The sequence below is a fragment of the Cavia porcellus genome, unplaced genomic scaffold (assembly GCF_034190915.1).
Source record: "Cavia porcellus strain 051 isolate PalLab524CR breed Dunkin Hartley unplaced genomic scaffold, mCavPor4.1 scaffold_12, whole genome shotgun sequence".
In the NCBI taxonomy this organism is placed as follows: domain Eukaryota; kingdom Metazoa; phylum Chordata; class Mammalia; order Rodentia; family Caviidae; genus Cavia; species Cavia porcellus.
Genome location: NW_026947495.1, coordinates 5,855,752 through 5,882,197, shown reverse-complemented (window position 1 = coordinate 5,882,197; position 26,446 = coordinate 5,855,752). Strand labels below are relative to the sequence as shown.

The 26,446-nt window shown below is 37.2% G+C and overlaps 1 protein-coding gene across 10 annotated transcripts in view; it reads left to right on the top strand.

Moving 5' to 3' along the window:
• LOC100730863 (endogenous retrovirus group K member 5 Gag polyprotein-like) overlaps nucleotides 1-26,446 on the top strand; it is a 73,466-nt gene that overhangs the window by 21,160 nt on the left and 25,860 nt on the right. The window contains exons 7-16 of one of the 10 annotated variants that reach the window (XR_010050743.1): nucleotides 2,395-2,518; nucleotides 6,196-6,327; nucleotides 8,814-8,945; nucleotides 9,036-9,134; nucleotides 12,974-13,132; nucleotides 14,340-14,484; nucleotides 15,046-15,165; nucleotides 21,216-21,342; nucleotides 23,102-23,158; nucleotides 23,979-25,550. The gene's annotated coding sequence lies outside the window, so the exon portion shown is untranslated. The other 9 variants (XM_063258765.1, XM_063258760.1, XM_063258766.1 and 6 more) reach the window with 9 other exon arrangements.

Genomic DNA, 26,446 nt, shown 5'->3' with positions numbered 1-26,446 from the left:
TGGCCTTAAACTCAGGGATCATCTTGCCTCATCCTCTCAAGTGCTGGGATTACTATTTTTAAAAGAATAGATTTTTCCTGGCATTATTTTCTAATATTTCTGTGCCAAACTACTGGACTCATTATACAAGATGATTTTTTAAATATAAGTACATATGACCAGTGTGGCAGTATATGCCTGTATGCCCAGCTACTGGAGAGGCTGGGGCAAGAGAACTGCAAATTTAAGGCCAGCCTGGGCCACTTGCTGAGACCTTATTTCTCTATTCTTTTTTTTTTTTTTTTTTTTTTCTTTTTGAGACAGGGTTTCGCTATGCAGTTTAGACTGGCCTTGAACTCACAGCGATCCTCCTGCCTCAGCCTCCCAAGTACTGAGATGACAGGAGTGTGCCACCACTCCTCACTCAAGACCTTATCTCAAAAATAAAAACAAAAAGTGCTAAGGATGTAGCTCAGTGGTAGAGTGCTTGTCTATTATGTATGATGCCCTGAATTTAATCCTTTTTCAAAAAAAAGAAAAGCATGAAGAAGGGAAGAACATGCAAAATACATACAAATTTAAAAAGCAAAATCAAAATTCATTGGCAAATTATGTTTATGTAAAATGTGTGTGTGTGTGTGTGTGTGAGTGTGTGAATGTCTATGTGATGCTGGAATGGTATCCAGGGCCTGTTGTATGCTAGTGAAGTGCTTTACCTCAGAGTTATGTTTCCAGGCCTGATTGTGTGAAGTATTTATTTACATGGGAAACAAACACTTGAGTGTTTTACAGAACAGTGGCATATCAATAGGCAAAATTTTAGTAAGACTCCATTGTTTCTGTTTTGTTTTAACTGTGTTCTTGTCTCTTTTTTCCAAAGTAAACGTTTTATTTTTGCTTAACTACTAAATGATGTACTCAACCAAAAATAGGTCAGATTTAAAGTCTAGAAAAGACTGTAGATGACTTGATGTAAGAAAGTACTTTGTGCTACTCAGAAAAAACAACAGCCTGATGTGAGATAGAAAGGATGAATGAGGCAGGAATTAGAGAATATTATTAGCTCTTAGAGGTCTGAGACCAGAAGAGTTTTTATATGTGCTTTCTAATGTAATTTCTCCTTAGCTGCTTATCAGAAATGTTTTATTCATTGATTTTCAAGGCTTTATAAAGTTTGAAGTCTTTTTTACCACCACCCTCTCCACCCCCCCAGTACTGGGAATAGAGAGCAGAGCCTGTGCACTGTCTCCCTGTTTGTTCAGATTAGCTAAATTGCTAAGTTGCCCAGGGTGGGCTTAGACTTGACTGTCCTCCTGCCTTGGCCTCTCCAAGTGCCAGGATTACAGGCCTATACTTGCATGCCTGGCTATTATGGGGTTTTTTGTTTTTGTTTTTTGGCTGTAATTTGTCCAGATTTATTGTTCTTACAACTATAGCTTCTTAACCTATGATGAATTAATATTTTTAATTGTGATTATTTGTCAATAGCCAAGTGGCTCATGATCAGTGTGATTGGAAATAAAGTTTACTAACTCTAGTAACAGCATGCAGGTGTGTTTCCCTTGGCCATTCAGTAAGCCACATGCATGTAAGCCTGGCCATCTCTGCTATGTAGGAGAGTTAAGGAACAGTTCTCTTGCATTTTTAAGAAAACACTAGCACCTTCGTTTTTGTGTGTGAAATAACCTTTGAGTGTAAAAGAGCCAAATGTAGTAATCACTGGGAAGGTGGTCCTGTTGCAGTGCGACAAAATGCATAGGACACAGTAGCCGCTCAGCAAAAATTGACTGAGGGGAAATTCAGGAGTAGCTTACAATGAGAGGATCCTACAATTCTGTACTTGTTGTTTTGGTTATTTTCAAAGGCCCTTAGATAAATGCACAGATAAAAGGCTATTATAGAGTTAATTCTGGATGACCTGTTAACTGACAAGATTATTAAATTAGATGTCGAAGATGCACATCTAACCCCATTTTGCCACTTATCTGTATGACCCTGCTTGGGTTATGTCATGTCTCTGGACTCTATTCCTTTTGTAAAGGGGAACAGGAACTTGAAGTCCACAGGCTGCTAATTCTGCAGTGCAGCTGTGCCCCAGAGTGGGATGGCCATCCTGGAAGGGCATCGGTGCTGAAATCCTGGCTACCTGTGCGGAGAGTAGTGTGCCTGCCCAGAGCCGTGTGCCCTTCACAGTTCCTAAGCACATAGAGCCCAGGGGTGCTGCACCTGCTTCGGTGGGAAGAGGTACCTTGTTAGTTGGCTCAGTGGTGTTGTATCTGCTGTGGTGGCTCAGTCTTTGGCTGCCTCATAGGACTGTTACAGAGAACAATGAGATGGTATAAAAGTGCTTTGAAAAAAGTAGTGTTACAGAAATGTAATATCTTGCTTTTGCTGTTCATCTGTGGTTTATTTTAGGGTAGATACAACAAGAATTGAATGCTCCATTCCCTTAAGAGAAAACTGGGCACTGCCATATTTTGCATGCCAAGTTGCTGCGCTTACAGGCTATTTAAAAAGCAATGTAAATACTTATGCAGAGGTAAGACACAAATCTGTTTGATTTATCACACTTAATTCTCATATATTGCAAATGTGGTACTAAATTTAAAGCTATTTATAATGAGTTTTCTTCAGTGAAGCCTAGTTACTGCATAATAAAGGATACCATTTATAGACATACATAATTTTTGAGAGGGTCTTGCTAACTTGTGCAAACGATGTTTGAATTTATGATCCTATCTCAGCTTCCCAGAGGGCTAGGATTACAGGTGTGTGCTACCACGCCCACCTTATAATGTACATTTTTTTCCAGAAATAAAACTCCCCAGTCTTGCAATCATGTTCACTCTACTTCTTTCCTTCCCTCCCTTCTCCATATTTTTCTTTTGAATGAGTTTTAGATTCACAAGAAGTTAAAAAAATTCACTGTGATATAGTACTATTAGTTTAGCTTCAGACCTTTAGATTTCACCAAGCTTTTATATGCACTCCTTTTTTGGGAGGAAACGTACATAGCTAGTTGGAGTTTTTGTTTATTTTTGTTTTTGCTTTGTTTTGTTTTGGGGTAAACTCTGACTATGTTGCATAAGCTGGAATTACAGATATGTACCACCTTGCCCAGCTTAGTTGTATAATTTGTGTCACATTTATTATTAAAACATAAAACATTTTTATCCTCACAACTCTCATGTCACCCCTTGATAAATTAAATCCTCCTCTAAATCTAATCATTTGTTAACCATTGATTTGCTTTCCATCATATATTTTTCTTGATGTTCCCCTATTCTGTTTTGCTGGATAGTATCAGGTTCGAAAGTTTAGGCATCAGCTGTGAAGATAATGAGATTCATTATAACGCCCATTCTCGTTGACTTTTATCTACTTTTGAAGACCTACAATGTCTCCAATGTTATGGTTTTGTCGGTTTTGTTCTTTACTGTTTTGTTCAATTGTATTATAACTAATGATATAGGCAATTCTATTAGAGATAGCAGGAGGCATTATGGTAACCATTGTTGATCACCTTGTATTATGTTTTTACATTATCTATTATGTCCACCCTGTTGACTTGACCGATTCTGTTCTGTTATGTCACATTTGGTTTTACTCTCTTCCAAAAAAGCAATAAGAACCGTGGGAGCAATGAAACCCAAAATGTGTAATAGTCATTGTACAAAAGAGAGGAAAAGAAAGTACTCTAAACTATATAACTGCATGTATAATTAAGTGTATAAGATAGAAAATGATATCACAGAGTTTTATTGGATCATTGAACAGAACTGTTTGCAGTATCATTGTTGGAATGTCCACTCTACAAGCTTTAATTTTGTGACTTGAACAATTAATTCTGGGATGGCAATATGTAATCCATTAACTAGTGATTTCCTACTGTTCATTTTTTTTCCTCTGTAAATCTGTATAACTTGTACCCTTTCACTGTTTTTTTTTCTTCTTTTCTCCCTAAATAAAAAAAAAAGATGCTAAAAAAAAAAAAAAAAAAAAAAAAAGAAAGTTGGTAGAAATGGAATTATATAGTATGTAACTTTTAGTAAGCTGAGAGTAGCCCTTTCATCCACTGTGTAATGCCTGGCTAGGCATCTGAGTTATTGCATGTAGTAGTATTTTGCTTCTCGTCATCACTGAGTAGTATTCCAAGAACATGAACTTTTGAAAATGACGTATGTTGTAGTTTGCTTCCCTTTCTTGAGGCTAGATCCCAAGCCATCCAAGTTCATGTCTTTTGTGGAAGGATCTAGCTGATTGCTGAAATCATTTTTATTACATGTGTCACTTGAATCATACGTATAGAAATGCTCACACCAGAAACACAGAGAGAGTGAAGCACTGCGGGCTGGGGGACACTGTGAAGAGGGGGGGGGGTAGAGAAGACTGCAGAACTTTGGAAATGTTTAAGGAAAGAGGAAACTTAGCTAACTCTCAAGATGAGTGTCTAGCTTCAAGACATTTTTTTCTGCATGTTCATAAGAGGAATTGGAGAAAAAAATCTTAAATTAGTATTTTGTTTTAGTGTGTTATAATGTTTCTCCAAGATTCCGTCCCCCAAGTACTCTGCAAATGCCTGGTAGGTTAGTTAGGCTCTTATCTAGACCTGAATCTTCATTGTTTTCTGGAACTGGTTTCTCTGCGTTCAGTGGTTTCCAGCTTGGTTATCATAGTACAGTTGTTAAATATTAGAGGGTTTCCAGAGCGCCTTCCCTACGGACCAAGAAACCATGAGTAGAGAGAAGAGCTAAAGAAGAAAAAAGAGGCTGGGGATTTAGCTCAGTAGCATTAAGTGCCTGCCTTGCAAGTGCATGGTTGTGAGGTTGATCCTTGGTACAAAACAAAACAAAAAAAAGAAAAAAATGTGTCACTAGGTACATGTCCAACTCCCCGTGATGAGTAAAATCATTATGTACTGCAAACATGAACAAAGAAAATTTTAGGAAAAAAACACCTCCATATGCAAGTATAGACTTGATGAGAAGCACAATGTAAGCTTATGTGCTTTATCAATGCAGAGCCCTTCTGAGCTTTGCAGTGATATTATTTGACTAACTGATGGAATTTTGCCAACTTCTACATTTTGTTCTGTGGTCTTAATCATATTCAAGATGGTGGAAAATTCATTTCTCTGCTAATAGCTGAGATATTACTGGCTGTTATCATTTGTCATTGATTATAGTCAGCTGAGATGAAGGATTTAGCTCTAGAAGACACAGTTCTTAGGTTTCTTAATCTGACATTTATTATCCTCTTGTTTACTGTTCTGTTAATATGAGATTATTTGACACAGCTGATGAAAGTCCTGGGAATTTTAAAAAGTAGCTCTATTGAGGAAGGAGTAACTATGGTTGGAAATATACTACATGACAGTGGCTACTCACTAAAAGATCATTTAGAAGGTTGGAATTGATTTTAACTATGCATATTTTAGGCAAGGCAACGAAATCTCCATGTTTAGTATTTAGCAGAGGAAAACAGCTAAGAATTTTATATAGTTGACAGTACAAGCATTGAGGGAAGGTGGGGCCACAGTTTCGTTATGAGCAAAGACCCATAATAGGGTGAAACAACAGACTCTTTAAATTGTAGGTTTTAGGGGCCCAGAATTTAGCTCAGTGGCATAAGTGTCTGCCTGGCAAGTGTGAGGTCATGAGTTCAATTCCTGGTAACCAAAAAAAAAAAAAGCAGTTGTAGGTTTTAGGAAAATATAAATCACCGTGGAAGTAAAAATACAGTGTTATTTACGGGGTAAAAAAAGTCATTCTACATTAACAAAGCTCACCAGTGAAGTCTAGTAAACACCACTATTTTGTTCTATAAATATATATCTTTTGGGAAAAGGGAAATTATACTGAAATTTCTTTTTCTTTTTTTCTTTGTCTTTGCGATTTTCAATATAATGTCAAAACACAAGTGGTTACGTACCTTAATATCTTTTATAAGAATTTACAAGAATTATGTGATTTTGGGGCTGGAGGTTTAGCTCAGCGGCATAAGCGCCTGCCTTGCAAGCAGGCAGTTGTGAGTTCCATCCCTGGTACCGATAAAAAGGAAAAAGACCAAAAAAAAAAGAACTACGTGAATAGCTGCAAGAGTTACATAAAGTTCAACCAGTAACAGAGTTGCAACTTTGAGCTAACAACATCTAGCTTTTAATCTGTAGTAAAGCTACTGATACATAGTTTCTTTCTTTTTCTTTGTTTCCCCTAGAGGTTTTGCTACCTATTGATGAGTGCTTCAATTTATACCTTTATGATGTGGGAGTACAGCCAGTATCTCTTGTTTCTTCAAGCAGTACCTCTGTTCCTGTTTGATATCTTTTCAGTGGAGCAAGGTGACAAGGTATTATAATGTTTTGAAATGATATATTTAAATTTGGAAAATAAATGGCTTTCCAGTATTATATCTTAAAACCTCCCATCTTGTTTCTTCATCCCCTAAATTCAGCTGGTGATTACCAATGTTGAAATTATTCAAACTGAGAGTTTTTGGTTTGTTTTTTTTTTTTTTTTTTTTTTTTTTTTAAAGACAGATTGTCACAGTGTAGCCCAGACTAGCTTTGAACTCACTACGTAGCCAGGCTGGTCTTGAACTCCCAGCGATCCTCCTCCTTCATCCTCTCAAGTGCTGGGATTATGGGTGTGCACCACCTTGCCTGGCTGAACTGAGAGAATTTAACCAAGCTGGGGCTGTAGCTCAGTGGTAGAGTGTATGCTAAGCACATGTGAGGCACTGATTCAGTTCCTAGCAAAACAAAAAACAGTAGTTAACCAAGTATAAAGTCATTAATGTAGTAAATGATTAATTGAAAGGGTAATAAGAGCCTAAAAGTAGCATAGAGATAGCACCTGCAGGAAGCAGCTGCCACCACTACTACTGAGGGAACAAAAAAGAAAGATGGAATTACTACTGTGCAGAAACTGAGAGCAGGGACCCCATGGAGCTGAATTCAGGTTTCTGTGGAGGGGCTGCTGCTGAGATTTGTTGGTGTTTCTGAGCACGGAGGAGATGCCCTTTGGAATTGGGACTCAGGTGTCTGAAGCTAGAGCGCAGGTCTGCTGCTTCTGAGCGTCTGGACCTGGATGGAACATGTGATGAAGTGGGTTTTTCAAATGCTGGAAAAACTGCATCTGTGTTCATAGCTTCAGCAGGAAGGACTTGCTGTGTCGGGTGAAGAAGTATCACTTAGATGAGTGAGCCAGGCCAGCAGGAATTACGTGGAAGCATCTGATGAAGCCAGTCACAGGGTCCCAGCCTCAGCAGTCCAGGACAGAAGGTAGAGGGGGGGTGGGAGCTAAGAGTTTCTCAGGGGTGGGCCACATCCAGGGAGCCAACCTAAGTCAGGAACAGAACCAAATAGCACCTAGAAGTCTCCGTGTGCTGCGGTCTATCACCACCCCAGTACCCCCATGGGAGCTCCTGTCCTATCTCTAGCAGTGAGGGATCTTACATGGCTCTGGTTTCTTAGAGATATTTTTCTGACTTTTGTTTTTCAGTTTTAGTACTCTGTTCTTCGATTTTTCTCCAACTGATGCTGTGTTTTAACTTGGCTTTCCCTTTCTGAAATTAATTTCATAATATGTTAAATCATTATATTACTCAATTTTAGAAAGTCAAGACATATAACTTACTAGGAGGTTTCTGATGGATATCGAATTTAACTTTCTTTTGCTCACCGTTAATTGAACCAAAATAAAAAACTAGCCCTCTTCTCTGATGGTAAGTTTCATTGCAATATATTTTTCACTTGGTACTTTTAGGAAACTGCTGCTAAAATAATGATTTTTGATCTATGTAATTTGAGATTACATAGTTGAATTTCAGTAACAGGAAAAACCATTTAACCAACTTAAATTAATTCAGAGCATGGCATTAAAGAAAGTTCTTACAGTGGATATGGTGGCACAAGCCTATAATCCTAGTGCTCCGGGAATCCGAGGCAAGAGGACCACAAGTTTGAGCCCAGCCTGGTCAACTTAGTGACTTAGTGAGACCCTGTCTGTAGATGCAAAGACTGAAAAAGAGCTGGAGACATAGCTAAATGCAGAGGCCATAGATTGAATCACCAGTACAAAAAGAAAAAAATTTTCCAGCACTTGGAAGGGTGTGGTTGGAGGGTGGCTAGCGCAAGTCCTGCTTGGGGAATTTAGTGAGGCCCTGTCTCTAGTTTAAAAAAAAATTAAAGGACCTAGAGCTGTAGCTCAGGGGTAGAGCACCTGGTGTACAACCCCTAGTACAAGTAGAGAGGGGAGCAGAGAGGAGGAGAGAGGGAGGGAGGAAGAGAAAGGTTCTTCCATGAAAGCTCTTTGTTTCTGGAGAGCTCTAAGAAAGTGATGCATTCATTGCAAACTATAACATTAAAGATATGGATCGAACATTCCATAACACTGTCCTAAATTACAATATTCTCTCTCTCGTTCGTTTGTTCTTTCTTTCTTTCTTTCTTTCTTTCTTTCTTTCTTTCTTTCTTGTTTGTTTGTTTGTTTCTTGTCTTTTTGTGACAGATCTTGCTATGCAGTTCACACTGGCCTTGAGCTCACTTCCTAGCCCAGGCTGGTCTTGAATTTACAACAATCCTCCTGCCTCAGCCTTCTAAGTGCTGGGATTACTGGATTGCACCACGTCGCCTGGCTTTTTTTCTTTTTTTCTGAGGCTGCCCTTGAACTCATTGTGTAGCTCAGGCTGGCCTCAAACTCATCTCCTAAGGACTGGGATTATAGGTGTGGCCAACACCTGGCTTTATTATATCATTGACCTGTCCTAAACAAACTCAATGAAAAAATGTGCAATAAAATTCTTTTTTTTTTTTCTTTCTTATGTCCTAACAGGTCCATGAGGTATATAAAATCTACATATTTTCTCTGTTTCTGGGATATTTACTGCAGTTTGAGAATCCAGCATTGTTAGTGTCTCCTTTATTAAGTTTAGTAGCTGCCTTAATACTTACTAAGTGCCTTCAGGTAATTATCATCGTCTTTTTATTCTTGTTATTTTTAAATTGTCAATTTTTTATATCTCACTTCTTTGTTCATATGCTTTTTCTACCATAGCTGAATGTGAAGAAAGGAACTTTTGCAGCTAAAATCATGAAAGTGGTTAATTTTTACCTAGTGTGTACTCTGCCAGTGACATTGAATATTATAATAAAGGTAAGTAACTCTCTGAGATTTATGCAGTAGAGCAAATTGAACAAGTTAGTCTAGCCAGGCGTGGTGGCACATACGTATAATCCTAGCACTCAGGAGGCTGAGACGGGAGGATTGCCGCAAGTTCAAGATCATTGTGGACTTCATAGTGTGTTCAAGGTCAACCTAAGCTACATAGTGAGATCTTGCCTCAAGAAAAAAAAAGGTATAAGTCTTGATATACTTAGACTATATTTCATTGAGAATAATGAATAGTAAAGGTTTTACAATATAATGCCAACTATAAAACTAGAATATTGGGTACAGAGAGAGAGAAAAAAAAGCAAAAGGGGAAAAACTTAGAATATTGGAGGAGAAACTACAAACCTGATTCTTTTCTCTGTGTGCTTGAGAAAAGAATACTTTCTTTTGTGTCTAATATGTTATCATTACCTAATTAAATATATGGGATAAATTGAGATAAATAAAAGGGTAAATAAGAGTGGGAAAAAAATGAGTGGGTAAATAAGTGGGTGAGATTAGAGCAAAGTATTTACAGATTTATGCTAAGCGTAAGGTGATGTGATTGATTTCTACCAATAAATCTCATTGCTTCATAAATAACACTATATAGAGTATTACTTAATTCATATTTTTGTAGTCTTGCTGTCCCTTCCCTTCCTGCGCCTTCCCTTTCCCCTTCCCCGTTCCCGTCCCTGTCCATCCCTCTCTCTCTTTCTTTCTTTCTTTCTTTCTTTCTTTCTTTCTTTCTTTCTTTCTTTCTTTCTTTCTTCCTGTCTGTCTGTCTGTCTGTCTGTCTTTCTGTCTGTCTTGTCTTTCTTTCTTTCCTTCTTTCTTTTTTCTTTTGTTTGTTCGTTTGTTCGTTCTAGTACCCAGGATCAAACTCAAAACCTCACACTTGCCTGGGCACTTATGCTGCTGAGCTAAATTATTGGCCCTTGCTGTATTTTCTGTCTCTAGTAATTGGAGAAAAAACATTGCTGCAAGTGTAGCTCATATTTCTTGGTTTAACTAGTGTTTTTCTCTTCTAGGTGTTTGTTCCACACAAGGGAAATGAGCACGTGCTCAAATTCCTTGAAGTAAAATTTGGGCTAACTATGACAAAATAAGTTTTTGATTATGTAATTTACTGCTTAGAAAATAAAAAGCAAATGTACAAAATGGCGGGAGTACACATCTAATTACACTATCACTTAGAAAATAATTAATTTGGGATATTATAGTATATAGAAGAAATGTGACATTATATTTTTCTTGGGCTGGGAATGTCGCTTGGATGGTAGAATGCTTGACCAGCACGCTTGAGTCCCTGGGTTTGATTCTTAGTATCACAGTCAATTAATAAATTTTCTAAAAGGTAGATAAACTTTCATAGTATTGCAGTATTTTAAGGCTACCTTTTCCCTTGATAAAGAATGATGACATAGATTGGGCATATTGGCGCACATCTGTAATCCTAGCCCTTGGGAGGCCAAAGCAGGAGAATTGCCATGAGTTTGAGGCCAACCTGGACTACATAGCAAGATTCTGATTCAAAGCAACCTAAATAAGTAAATAAATACATAAACAAACAGTAGATAAAGGCTGGGGTTGTATTCAGTGGTAGAGTGCTTGACAAGCTAGCATGTGTAAATCTCTAGGTTTCATTACCAGCGTGGTAGGAAAAAAAAATCAATAAAGAGCCAAGGTAATTTTAACCCCTACATCAACCATATGCTTACCTTTAAAAGGGACAAGTTAAACAGTACAACATTACTTTATAGCTAAGACTCTCATCTTGGGATCATAAAAATTGGGCCAGATGCTGTTCTGGTTTTTTATTGTTTTAAAGAATGTGTTTATATTTTTGTCGTCATTAAATTGATTTTGTTTTATTTTTTGATTTAGAATAAAATGAAATGATTTTATGCTAGCGCCCTACTACTGAACTACATCTGAGCGTCATAAATGATTTTATGTCCCAATAGTTTTCTGGCATGACAGAGGATAATAAACCATATATTTTCCTGGTATACACTTTAGTAGCTTTTCCTCATTTTCTGTGATTGTATGGGATTGTAAATATAGTGAGTAGAATTTCATGTGCTGATATTTCACAGTTTACAAATAAGGTGTTTGGGATATAGATCTCTTAAGAGACCATGCACCTGCTTTTTTTTCTAGCGTGGGGGAACAGTGTCTTCTCCAGGCATATGAGACGTAAAGATGGGTGCAGTAGGGGACTGGCCTTCCCACCAGCTGTTTCCTAAACCCTGAGCTCAGCCAAGAAACTTTTAAAGTTAAAGGCTGCTCCCTGAGCCAGTGTTTATTAGTTGATGTTTGTACAATACCTCTGTTTAGCACGTCATGCACTAGATTTGCTTCATGAGGTAAAGCATTGGGTGTTTTAAGAAACTTGCCATCTCTTTGTTTTTATACATTCAGTGACATGGGTGATATAAACAGCTGCCTAATGCTTAAATATGTCAATTGGATAATCAGTTTCAGAGTAGATTAGAATTTCAGAAACATTTCTGTTGATAGATTTTCAAGAACTACCAAAGAAATGCTAATATTTATTGAGTGTTTACAGTACTAGGCTACTGATACGGAAACATTAACAGCTGCACTCTAACACAAGGTAGACTGTACATTATGCAGTGCAAGAAAGGACAAGTAAAAGTACCACAAAAAATGGGAAAGCGGGGCACAGTGGCACACATTTTGTAATCCTAGCGCTAAGGCTGGGAATTCGAGGCCAGTCTGAACGACAGTGAGACCTGGTCTCAAAAAGGAAAGGAACAAAAAAGAAAAGAATAAAAGAATATGGGGATGAAAGATCAATGCTAAGGGAAATGAGAAGAATACTCATTAAATTTGGATTGGAATTAGACCTTACAGGATTTGTTTGTTTGGTTTTTGTTATAGGCATTATAGTTAATAACCTTCTAATGGAGGGCTAGGGATTTAGTTCAGTAGCATAAGCACCTGCCTTGCAAGCAGGCAGTCGTGAGTTCGATCCCCTGTACTAATAAAAAGGAAAAAGACCAAAAAAAAAAAAAAGCCTTCTAATGGAACATAAGGTGCCTTATTGTAGGCATAAGATATTGTTTTGACAGTCTCTTTAATACAGCTGTAGTTCTTCCCAATCCTTTGTTTCATTCTTTCTCTTTGAAATCCTGAGTGTATTTTGTACTTAAAATACCTCTCTGTTTGAACTGGTCACAACTGAAGTGTTCAACAGCAGTCACATTTAGCTGGTAGTTGCTATATCTGGCAGCACAGATGCAGAGGTTGGCCCGCTGAATTTTTGCTATCTTTCAGATAAAGATAGAAATCATTACATAAAAACTCAGTTGGGTCAGGCATGGAACTCTTAAAAAAAAAAAGATAAGTCATGATATACTTAGACTGTATTTCATTGAGAATAATGAATAGTAAAGGTTTTACAATATAATGCCAACTATAAAACTGTATACATGCCTGTAATCCCAGCACTTGCGAGGCTTGGCAGAAGGATTCCTGTGAGTTATGGCCAACCTGAACTGCATAGCGAAACCCTATCTCAAAGAGCCAAAAAATAAACAAAAAAGAAAAACTCAAATTCAGCTTTAAAGATGGTCACATTATTTGGTATAAAAAGTAGCACTTTCACATTTAAAAGAGCGATTTTGATGGCTTGTACCTTGCTGAAAAGGGTTGCTAATTCTGTTATATTTGTTTATAAATGGTGAGACCTTGCAATTATAAATGAATGAATATACCAAATGTGTTTTGTCTGCTTTTACTAAGATTTAGAAATACTTTTGTCAGTATTATAAAACATTTAATAATTTTAATATCATATTTTTTATCTTCTCCAGGAATTTTACAATGAATTGGCTCCTCTGTCAAGAATCCCTCCAGACACCATCTCAAGATTTTTTTTTGTGATTAACACAATCTTCCTTACTACCATTTTATATCCTAGTATTAAGTATTTGTATTCTTTCTGTGATGCAAGTTATTTTTAGGAGGATTAAGTAAGTACATGTGAGAATCAATTGCACTAACATATTGTGAAAATATTGAATAAGCTTCATATATATTTTTGTGTATGTATATACATGTACATGCTACCATATATATATACATAAACATACGTATGTTTCTTCTTTTCTTGTGCTAAGGATTAAACTGAGGCTTTATGCCTGCTAAACACAAAGTCTACCACTGAGCTGTACCCCAGCCCCATTTTTTTTTTAAATAGATGAGGTTTTATTGTCTTGCTCAGCCTGACCACAAACCCCTGAGCTCAAGTGACCCTCCAGCCTCCGCCTCCAAAGTGTCTGGGACTGCAGGTGTGAGCCTCCAGACTTCCTGCTGATATTTTTGTATTTGTTTCAGCCCTCTAATTCCACTCTGTCTTCATTGATCATTGTAAATTGACCAGAAAAACTGATGTTTGGTTTTATATATGTAGATATGCATGTCCATATTTAATAGGTTGAACTTTTACATTTAATTTACTCAAAATCTTAATATAGAATAATTTTATCCATTTAATTGAAATGAAGCAAGTAACATAAGTGATTTTATTTTATTTTATTTTATTTTATATTTTTGGTTTTATGAGCCAAGGTCTTACCATATAGTTCAGACTGGCCTGGAACTCAACTATGTACCCTAGGCAGGCCCCAAATTCATGGCAGTCCTCCTGCCTCAGATTCCCAAATACTGGGAAGCATAAGTGATTTTAATTTATAAATTTCCTATATTTCCTTTTTCTAAAATTCTTTTTTGTTTTTGTTTTAGGCTTTTAAAATTTAAGTTTATGAGTACATTTTAGGCACACATAATGATCACATTCATCAAAGGGACTTGTACCTATACATGATTTACTTTATTTTTTTGCCCCATTTCTCTACCCTCCCTTTAACTCCTCTTCCCCTCCTTTATAAAAGCTTTGTTTCCATTTTTTCCTTCTTATTTCTTTGTCTTTTCCCTTCCTTTTACCCTCCCCACTCCCTGGTTCCTCTTCCCGTTTGAACGTTTTCTTCCTGTTACACATTTTGGTCCTTATTTACACTTTCAGTTCCTCAAACTAGAGAAACAGTGCAATTTATTTCACTTAAGAGTATGCTCTAAAGATGCATCCATTTACCTAGAAATGTTTGAAATTTGTCTTTGTGACTAATGCTCCATTGTATAATGTTTCTTATGTTTGATTTTTTTTTTCTTTGAGTCAAGGTTTTGCTATTAGATCGGGCTGGTCTTGAACTCATTATGTGGCCAGACTGGCCTGGAGCTCTCAGCAGTCCTCTTGCCTCAGATTCCCAAGTACTGGGATTATAGGCGTGCTCCATCATGCCTGTTTATCATGTTTGAAAGGAGGGTTTGTATAACTTCTTAATTTTAATATCTTTTTTATACTGTGATTTAACTATATTGATATAGCAATTATTAGTTGAATCATAAATGATCTCAGAACAAGCCTGAAAAATTCTTAATTTCCACAGAATCAATTGTCTGGGTCCATAAAAGAAATTAGTGGGCCGGGGATTTAGCTCAGTGGCATAAGCACCTGCCTGGCAAGCATTAGGTTGTGAGTTCAATCCCCAGTACCAAAAAAAAAAAGAAAAAGAAATTAGTAAAAAGAGACATATGCTGGATATTTGTTTTCTTTCTTTACTTCTTTTTAATTTTTATTTTATTGGTGTATTTTAGATACATATATATAATGATAACATTCACCATAGGGAATTTGTACCTGTGCATTATATATCTTATGCTGGATATTTGACTAGCAGAATATACTTACAAATTTTAAGGACTACCTATGATTTTGTTATGAAGAAAATACATTTTTAAGTATGACCTTGAAGGATGATGAAAAGTGTTTTCAGTGTTTCAGATACTGTAATTAAAAATATTAAAAAGCATATTTTCCTCATAGTGTTAGGTCCCAGAAAGCAACTGTTACACTTGAAGACAAACGAATTGGAGAAAGGCCAGAAATAATTTATCATGTAATTCACACTATTTTATTGGGTTCTCTTGCAATGGTTTTAGAAGGGTAAGTGTACTTTGATTTCTTTGTTTTGATGATTGTCCTTTCTAATGATTAATAAGTGGGCACACTCAAAAATGTACTTGTAGAAGTTTGTAAAAATTTAGAACCTGTATTATTTCTTACTATAATGGGGGTACAACTTGAAACAAGAAAATCACAAAAAAAGGTCTTTATAGCACAATGAAATGATATTTAATTGACATTCATTTGTTGAGAAGCTATTGAATGTCTTCTAAGATCCAGTCTAGATGTTCAAGGTACAGCAGTAAGCAAAAATGGACACAACCTCTAATCCCATTTAACTTTTGGTCTAGAGGAGGTGACAGATGTTAATCACACAAAAATAAAATTATAGCACTGGACTTGGTGGCACATGCCTGTAATCCTAGCACGCAGGAGGCTGAGGCAGGAAAATTGCCGCAAGTTTAAGGCCAGCCTGGGCTACACAGTGAGTTCAAGGGCAGTCTGAACTACACAGTGAGACCCTGTCTCAAAAAAAAAAAAAAATTACAGCTTGATAATTAAAGAAGACATTAAAGGTATTGTGAAAACATTTAAAAAACCGATGTTGAGTAAAAGAAAGCAGAAGGGTTCTCTACAGAAAGATGCTTGAGTTGAGACCTGAAGGCTGAGGCAAAGTGAACTTGTGAGCAGCAGCAGGAGAGCATTCCAGGTAGAAGGACTGCGCAGTGGGAGGGAGCGTGGTGCATTGTTGGGACCACAGGAGCTGAGCATGGGAGGGTGCAGTGTGTGCGGTTGGCCCTGGACCTTGTGGAGTATTTGGGGGTGGATCCAGCTTTCCATTCATCCTTTCCCTCCCTTATTTCTTTTATTGTTTGTAAATGGAAAATGAACCCTTAATAAAATACAGGTGGGATCACATTTAATGCTCAATTATGTAGATGTTTGCATTTTATTTGCCTTATAATTTTAGTGTTCTTTGTACCTTCTTGAATTTGTTAAGGCAAATGGCATTGGGGTAGTGCTGTGTCACTTAATGTCTGAATACTTTCTAAGAAATGCACCCTTATATTGCTGTGCAAACTTCATAGGATGTGCTGACCAAAACTAAGACTACTGTTGTCTTAACTAGGCAATATAATTTTGTGGCACTGTTGTCATGTATGTGGGTCATCATTGATGAAAGCATCATTTTGCAGTGTAGGACTATTAATATTCAGATAAGTTATTATCATAGCTATTTGGAGAGTTTGATTTCTTACTTTGTTTTCATTTTTGCTTTTTTCGGTTTTTTGAAGTAGAGTCTCACTGTGTAGCCCAGGTTCAACTCACTGTAGCCCAGACTGATCTCGAACTCACAGCAGTCCTCTTGCCTCAGCTTCAGTGCTGAAATTACATCTGTGCAGCACTGTGCCTGGCAAGAGTTTGGTTTCTTTTAACATGTCTTGCACATCTTACTTATTTTGTAGTACTAGGGGTTGAGCTACTTTCTTGACTTTGTTTGTTTGGTACTGGGGATCAAACTTGCAACCATGCTTGCCAGGCAGGTGCTTATGCCACTGAACTAAATCCCCGGCTCCTTGGCCTTTTTTATTTTTTATTTTGAGTTCTGCCTGTATTGTCCAGGCATCACTCAAATTTGCAGTCCTCATTCCTCAGTCTCCTAAATGCAGAGGTTATAGGTGAGCACCACCTTGTCTTGCTTACACTATTTAAGTCTTTAGTTTTCAAACTTCCCTTATTCCTGCTTCTGTAGAAAATCATGCCAACCTATTGTCTTTATAAAACTCAGAAGCTTTTAGTTTTTGTATAATTTACTCTTAGCAGTAGTAGTAGGTATAAAATTATGGGCTAGAATTCTTCTCCAGAAATTCCAGGCTAAGAGTGTTACATGTGGCATTCAGGAGTTCTCAAGACCACCCTTCCTTCTGATGCCATTTGCAGATAGGGTTTCCCAAAAGTTTTACATTTCATGACTCACTAAGACTCAGAACTGAGGAGAGTCATTATATTCATAGTTGCAGTTCATTACAGTTCCACTCATCACAAGAAGGAAGCACAGAAGATAGGGTCCAGAAGACCCAAGACACTTGGTCCTATCTCATGGCCTTGCACAGCAGTGCCTGTTTTTCAGGAACAGCAGTGTACATTGAGTATCATCAATTAAGGAAGCTCATCTGTGTGTTGTGTTCAGTTTTTATTGAAATACTGGGCAAAATACCTAACACCTGTAGTTTAAAGAAGGTAAGATTAGCTTTGGCTGTGCTCATGGTTGACAGTATGGCAGAAAGGTCTGGGCAGAGGAAAGCAGCTTATATTGGGGGTCTTAGGAAACAGAGAGAGAAGGGAGGTAAACCTTTCCTGGGTCAGTCATCTTCCAAGAGCCCCATCTATGCACCAGGCTCTCTCCGAGCTAGGTGAATAAAATCCATAGCAGTGACTGCATGTGCTCAACCCAGTGTGTTGAGCTAATCCTCCAGTGGCTCCACAGTTTGAATTGGTTTTGTGTAGCCCAAGGCCCTCATCATAATCTCTATTGTTCGCCTATCAGTCATGACCCAGCTGTCCCACTTAAATTGAGATATTCTATTTTGTGGGGGAGATTCCTAGGAATTCAACACAGCAGGCAAGCACTCTGCCTGTGAGGCACTTTCCTGCCAAAACAGTAATATTCTTTACTAAGCAAGGGATTATGTCTCAGGAGTGCAGGGCAAAGACCAGATCTCTCTTTGACCTAAGTTAACTCAAAATAGGTAGGCTACATGGAAATAAATATAATGAGGAATTATTTATGAAGCTCTTTACATATTAATTAAAAGTATTTGATTAAAATTATTTAAATTGTGATTTATCCCAGTCTCCCCCATGTGGGAGCAGGTGTGTGTGCTTGAGTGTGTGTGCGCGTCTGTATATGGTGTAAGGCATCTACCCCAGGGCCTCATGTCTATCGGGCATGCACAGTATTACTGAGCTCTACTTTAAGGCCTCATCATTCCTTGTTTCAAGTTGCATGCCATTGAGTATGTCCTCTGCCTTCGGACCGAAACTAGAGGACTGCCAAATTGTATTTCAGAACAATTGTTTTATCTAAATGTTTCTTTACATATTTTGATGCTTTTCACAATCTCAGGCAAAAAGAACTATATCATCAAGCAGACAGAATGTCTAATCACTGCCTCCCCCGCTCCCGTGGTTAGCCAGGGTTTGCAAGGTGCATAATAGAGCCTCCTGTGTACTATCCTACACCTCACTGAGCCCAAAACCTACTTCTACCGTGGCCTGGTATCTGAGATCCAGTATAGAAACAAGGGATGAGTATTTGGAGTTAACCTTGCTTGCAAATAGCTCAGATTCCTGCTAGTAGAAAAGCAGCAGATTTTGGCCTGGGATGAGCATTTAGGAACGAGGGCAGCTGTTTAGCTGTTTGAATAAGTTCCTACTGGTTGAACAGCAGTGTACAGGCCTGATAGTACCTCTGAGTGATTCATACACATCTAATCACTTCTATCTTTTGGTTTTGGTTTTATTACTAATAAAATTAATTGAAAGCCACCCAGTGGGACAGTCACACATGTACTACAGGTCATTCCAGCCTCTCAGCAGTGAGACATGAATTGCAGCCCCATCATGCATGTGTTTAATTTCTTTTTTAAATGGAAGTGGAAAAATGTTATCATCTTTTTTTTTTTTTTTTTTTTGGTACTGGGGATCGAACTCACGATGTAGTGCTTGCCAGGCAGGTGCTCATGCTGCTGAGCTAAATCCCCGGCCCAAAAATGTTATCATCTTTAGAAGTTTGTAGCTCCCCCCGCCCCCCAAAAAATGGGTCTTGCCACTGTAGGTTGGCAAGATTGCCTTCAAACCCGAAGTCCTCCTGTATCTGCTTTTGAAGTAGTTAGGATGACAGGCATGTGCCCCTGCTCTTGGCCACTCTAAAGGTGGTTTTTGTTTTTGTCTTTTTTTTTTTTAAAGGTGGGGTCTTGCTTTATAGTTCAGAATGGCTTTGAGCTCACTATGTGGCCCAGGCTTGCCAGACTTATGCAGTTCTCCTGCCTCAGCCTCCCACATACTGAGATTACAGGCATGTACTTTCACACAGGGCTGATGTTTTTAAATAGAATATATCTTAGGCTGGGGATTTAGCTCCGTGGTGCAATCACCTGCCTGATAAGTGCAAGGTCGTGAGTTCTATTCGCAATATGGGGGAAAAAATTTAGAGTATTTTGCAGAGATGTTTGAAAAAAGTTCATCTGGCGTGTGGTTGAATGGGAAGAGTGTCTAAGGTAGAAATATTACTGTCATGCCATCGCAGAGAGATGAGTGGATCTGACATCAGTGGTCTTACCTGAGAGGGGTGATGTGTCCAGGGGGCTTTGTGTATATAAAATTCAGTGTGGCTGGTGACTCTGGGAACTGTAAAGCAAATCTAATGTGGGTTCGGGCTGAGTGGACAAACAGGTTGCTATTTCCAGAATAGTGAGGGTAGAAAGAGATAGAGTAGTGAGTGAGCTTAGGAAAACAATGGAATTCCTCTGTCTCTGCAGCAGGTAAACTGTGTCTATGCACTGTTTCTTACAGGGCCTGAGTCAGCATCTACTTTTTAAAAACTGTCATTAGCTACATTCTTCTCAAATTAGGTATTTCCTTTTGTTTTTCAAGAGTAGGAAGAATTAAGCTGGTCCGATGGCAGTGGGTTATCAGAGCTTATTAACATTAGTGTCACTAAAGTTGGTATACCACCACCCCCCACTGCTAAATTTGCCTGGCTAAAAAAAAAAAAAAAAAGAATAGGGAGAATTTGTTGAGAGAAAGATAGTGTCTGTCTAAAATAGAAGGAATGTGAAAGTGGGTTGCCCAGATTTTTTCTTTTTATATAATCCCAGACTTTACACAGACTTTCTTATAGCTAGCCAGCCAGCCTGTCTGCCTGACCTTCTTTCTTTTTCTTCCTTCTTTCCTTCCCCTTCCCCTTCCTCGGCCCTTTCCCTTCCCTTCCCTTCCCCCTCCCCTCACTCCTCCCCCTTCTTTGGATTTTTGAGACAGGGTCTCACTAGTCCAGGCTGTCCTTAAACTCACTATGTAGCCCAGGCTGTTCTCGAACTCAAGGCAGTCCTGTCTCAGGCATGCACCACCAAGCCCTGCTTTATAGCTACTTTCTGAGAGCTTCTCCTATATCAGTTTTATAAAGAGCTGCTAGAGTGTGGGAACTATGTTGTTTTTCTTTCCTAGTACTATATTTTGGTCCATGCATGATCAATCAGTGTTTATTAAATGAATACATATTTCCTTATATTCTGTATTCCATAGTGTGCTTTTTTTATAAAACCTAATAGTTCACATTTTGCTCTGGCCTCACATTCTTGTAGTCTCATGGGAATTTGACACCAAAGATTATATCATGGAAAGGTTTGTTCTCCTTGGTCTTAGTTACAAAGTTAGCCTCCACCTCTTCCCCTTCCATGTTCATCTTTTACTATCTCCTATAGATCCATATTCTTTTTATTTCCTTTGTAACCTACACTGTAATGTACTTTGTTTTACTTTTGCAAGTTCAGCTTTATACTATTTGGATTTTTAATCTTCTTCACTCAAGAGTTCAACTTTATAAACCCTTGCTTTTTAAAAAATTAATGTCACGTAGCCCTCAGGAGATTGAGGTAAGAGAATAGTCACGAGTTTGAAGCCAACTTGAAATACAGAGCAAGACCCTATTTCAAAAAAACTAAAAAAAAAAACCCTCAAAAGTGATGCATGTAGATTATAGCACACTCAAACAATACAGAAATACAAAAAGTAAAAATAGTGTACCAGGTATTGACATTTAACAAAACAAAAAGTCAAATACTAGGGAATACTATATATGAAGTTTTTTTAAAATAATTTATTTAATTAGTATTGGAGAATATCCAAGATTTTTCTTTCCATTACAATAATATGCTGCAGTTAAAACTCTTACATATATATTTTAATACACTTACGTTAGTATGTCTATTGGCTAGGTAACTAGAAATGTCATTGTATATTATATTTTATTTTAAGTTTTAATAGATTCTGCCAAATTGATTTCTGACAAGTTATATTCTCTCCAGCAGTACAGTTTTGCTACAAGCCCATCAGTATGAAGGCTTTTATCCTCATTTGGTGGCTTTCCTGTCTTATTGAACTTTGGGTGACACTTTTCAAGTGGCTTCGATTAAGACTGTGCATCCAGTGTTGTTGGTGAGCCATTGTTATTTTGTGTTAAATACTTGTTTCTTTTCCAGTTATGTAAAATCAAATAGTAATAATGGAAATAGTGAATACAATTATAATAGCCTGAATAAATCACATAATGACTTACAGGTAGAACAAAAGATCACACAAGAAACATTTTCTTACACATTTTGACCTATACAGATTAAAAATTGAAGGGTAAAAATTCAAGCGAACCAATCATAGGAGAGGCCATTAGAAATTCTCTTTTTTAACTGATTTTTTTAAAGATGGAGGAATTAAATTTATATTTTTAAACATTTTAAGGTAATATGGTGATAATATGTATATGTGTATGTATTTATTTGAGACAGGGTCCTCACTATGTAGTCCTGGCTGTCCTGAACTCACTGTATAGCCCAGACTGGCCTGGAAATTTGTGGCAGTCCTCCTGCCTTGGTCTCCCAAGAGCTGGAATTACAGTTGTGTCTTACCACCTATAATTCCAGGTGTGGAGAGTCCTTCAAGCTGAAATTTGAAAAATAATGAGTTATAAGGCAAATGTAAAAGAAAAAAGGATAGAAGGAAGAGATCGATGTAAAAAAAGAACATGATGTAATCAAAAGAAATAAAAAACGTGGAGCAGTTTAGTTTATTGACACGTAGAAGTGTGCAATAAGGGTGGTCAGGAATTCAGACTGGATCGCGGCATGGTGACACTTGGGACCCTGACATGAAAAGGTTGTCAGAAGTTAGATTAAACATGGAGGAATGAGAAGGCGATAGAGACCAGTGGATCATGAGGTCTACAACAAACTTGGGGCAGTAGGAAAAACAGGTTTAGGGAGGAAAGTAATAATCATGTTTCATAATTATTGCATTGTTGGGCATCGTGATGCATGCCTGTGATCTAGCACTTGGAAGGCTGAGGTGGGAGGGGGTCACTACAAGTTGGAGGCCAGCTGGTGCTGTATAAGTTCAAGGCCAGCCTGGACTGCATAGCAAAACTCTGTCTCAAAAAACTTAAAAATAAATAAATAAATAAATCATCAGCATGTTATATTTTATTAGTGTTTTTCTTAAAAGAAATTATGACATAATAGTGCATTAATATCTGCTAGCTATTTTTCATGTGTTATTTCATTGTCTTTTATCATTGAGGTTACTTTTTTATGTAGAAGTTTAGAATTCCCTGTAAGTTCTTCATAACATTTTCATACAGCAAAATTTTCTAGTACTGTTTTACTATTTGAAATATTACTATGAGCATTATTTTTAAGTCTCCATTAAATTTGTATAGTAAATGTGTATATCTTCTTTATGTCCAGCTTAATATATTTGAAACTAACTTTCATTCATTCATCTCACTTTTAAACTAGATTCCATGGCAACTGCACTTTCTCTTTTTCTTTTTTTTTTTTTCCCAAGGTCTTGCTACATAGTTTAGGCTGGTCTTTAACTCACTGTGTAGCCTGGGTTGGCTTCAACTCATGATAATCCTCCTGCCTCAGCCTCCCAAGTGCTAGATTACAGGCATGAACCACCACACCCAGCCCAACTGTACTTTCTCTGAAACATTTATAGCTGTAAGAATATTCAGTTGGTCAGGTTGGGTATTTAGCTCAGTGGAAAAGCTCCTGCCTGGTAAGTACAAAGTCCTGAGCTCAATCCCTGGTGCAAAAAAAAGGAAAAAAGAAATCACTTGGTCATAGAGTCAGGACTGGCTCCTCTAATGTGTTCCTCTAAAATATGTTTACTCATAAACCTTTTTGCTTTCATGTTTCAGGCTCTTATTCTGAGCATGGCTGTGCCCGCCATAATAGGTCTCAGTTTATGAAAAGAGGTAAGAAAACCAGGTTTTCAGTTACTAAAATGGATTTATACATTTGGGTAGAAAACATGTAAAACACCGTTCTAACAAAGTGTGATATACTTAGCAGTTCTTCTTTTGTTGTTCTTTGTCATTGGAATATGATAAAATAGCCAAAACATTTTTAGAATGCCATCACTTGATGCAGCTTTCTGTAATCTGATGCCATGGTTAATTCATTTGATGAAAGAAATTACTGAATAAATAATTAATATTTTTAAATGTTTTGATAACTCCAAAGTTTTAATATCTATAAAATTATAAAGCTTTGACCTGGTTTTTTTTTTTTTTTTTTTTTTTTTTTTTTTTTTTGAGGTAGGGTCTGCTTTGTAGTTCAGGTTAGCCTTGAGCTCACTGTATTGCCCAGGCTGCCCTCGAAGTCTTGGTAACCCTCCTGCCTCAGCCTACAGAGTGCTGAGATTAAAGGAATGCACCATCGCGCCCAGATTGGGTTTATTCTTCAGTAACATGAAACTAATTGACAATAAACCTACAAATTATTTGACCTGAAATTTAATTATTTACTTAGTATGTGTATGCATGCAAGATACAAGTGGTGATTATTAATATTAAAATTAGTTACTGAGTCTAGGCAGTGAATTAACATAAGGTAGATTATTTGTCTTGAGAAAACTAAACAGGTCATATAAGAATGTAGAGATCTATGTCATTTTTGTCTATGTTAGTTGCGTTATGGTGGCATTTGCTTTAAGTTAGTCTTTTAGTTTTTTAAGATTCTCTGGGACAACTTTTTAGTTACACTATCTTTTCAGGATTTTGTTTTGCATTTTAGTTTTTTCCCAGATTAATGACAGAGTTAACGGAACTACAAGAATTCTATGATCCAGATACAGTGGAACTTATGACCTGGATAAAGTAAGAATTGTCCAATACTATTCTTTTTTTTTTTTTTGTCTTTTTCCTTTTTATCGGTACCAGGGATCGAACTCACGACTGCCTGCTTGCAAGGCAGGCACTTATGCCGCTGAGCTAAATCCCCAGCCCCTCCAATACTATTCCTAAGCTATTAAATTTAGCTATTGCTATGACATGCTATCCAATGGATTCAGGGGAAAGAAATCATTTTCCAAATTCCCATAAAACTCAGAAATTTTATTTTGCGTTTTTAGGGGTATTTAGTTTTTTGTTTCTTTGATTGGTTGATTTGGCTTGGTTTTTTGAGACAGTATCTCAATATGTAACTCAGACTGGCCTTGAACTCACAGTAATCCTCCTGTTTCAGCCTCCAAAGTACTGAGATTATAGGCATACACCCCCATGCCCAGCTAGTGTTTTAGTAGACTTTGTATTTCTAATTTCCTAATTAAACTCACCTTCAGGGACTTGAACATGCAATATTGGTATGAGATTGAATTCTTCCACTGTCAAACCCCCAGAAATATGGAATTAAAACAAGTAGGGTTTTTGTTGTTGTTTTTTGTTTTTTTCATTTTGAGATACCATCTTGCTATGCAGTTTAGGCTGACCTTGAGCTCACTTTATAGCAAAGGCTAGTTTCAAACTGGCAACGATCCTCCCACCTTAGCCTCTTGAGTGCTGGGATTATAGGTGTGTGCCACCTAGCCCAACAGAATAGGTATATTTTTATTTAGAGAGTCAAGAGGATGCTTCTTTTGCTGTGAGTTTCAGGAGATGGGAGTAGTTGATGTTCTTGATAGCCAGGATGTTTAGATTTTAATTCCCAGGTGGGAGAAGGGATTGGTCTTGGGCCTCTGACAGCAGATGATAGAAATGAGAATGCTCTTCAACATCAGGGACTCTGAAAGGTATCCTGTCGGTGAAGGCGTGTAAAGGTACCACTAGGTGGTAGAAAAGAAATGATAGACTGAGAAATAACCTAACAATAGAGCACTTCTTTGTTCAATCCTTAGTACTGCCCAAAACAACAAGAAAGTTTATTCTTGCCACTGTCCAGTTATTTTGCATTGTTTTAACAGCATTATTGCTACCTATCACAGGTGTTTATGATTTTCTCCCCGTACATCCTCTTTTCAAAAATGTGTCTTCAACACTGAAAACACCTCTTGTCATATGGAATGCAGGTTTGTCTTATTTTGTTTTGTTTAAGATGAATCCACCAATGAAATGAAAACTGATTGAAATTGAAGTGTATTTTACATTGTAAGTTTTCTGGTGTTTTGGAGTTGATATAAATTAATGATCTAACTGCATATTACTGTTTCATGGTATAAATCGTTTGGCCCTTTGCAGACGACAGGCTCCAGTTGCAGCTGTGTTTACAGGGAGTCCACAGTTAATGGGCACTATTAAATTGTGCACTGGATGGATGGTGACAAGCTTGCTTCTCTATAATGATGATGATCTTCTCAAGAGAAATGAAAATGTAAGGCATTTTAAACCCTACATTTGGATGTTTCACCACACTGTTTATTTTAATATAGTTCTCCAGTGATGTGTATATTTCTGCTAGCTAAGAAAAGCTAAACAGGGCCGAGGATTTAGCTCAGCAGCATTGAGTGGCTGCCTGGCAAGTGTGAGGTTGTGAGTTCAATCCCTGGTACTGAAAGAAGAAAGAAAAAAAAGCCAAGCAGTTTTAGACAAGATCAGTGCATTCAGGTTGATAGGGCTGTAAATCCAAATAATTTTAGAAGAATTAATTAGGTTTAGTTTTTAAAAGTTATATAAGACATTTAACCAAGGGGAAATCCAAAGTTAAAATAATAAGTTATTTGTTTTATGAATAGTACTGATGTATTTCTAGGAAAAACATTTACTTTTCTATCAAGTATCCAGGGAACTGATGTGTAATATTTTAGAAAGGAAAACATTTCTTTGAAAACATTGCAATTCTCGTTGAAGGAATGATAGCTATCAGTTAATATGCCAATTCCTAGTGGCTTCCCAAGCTAAAATTTAAATTTGTGGTTATTTTTTAATATGGGCTTTTATTAATTCTCCAGTACTAAAAAGGTTAAGAATGTAGACTCTCATGTTAGAGCACCTGGAATCAAATTCTAGTTCTGTCCACACTAGCTTGGAGACCTTGAGTAAGTTACTGACTCTGGAAATAATAATTGTTCTCTCTTCCTACTTGTGACAATTAAATAAGAAAATGTGCTATGCTTAAAACACAGTAAAATTTAAAGTTAGCTATTATGGTGTTTTATTGTGCACTGTTAAATCATAATTTTGTATACATGAATATACATGTACACAAAGAACACAGAGAAGTCCAAAATTGAGCACAATCAGTTCTTCTACAGAAGTCTAAGAAATCAA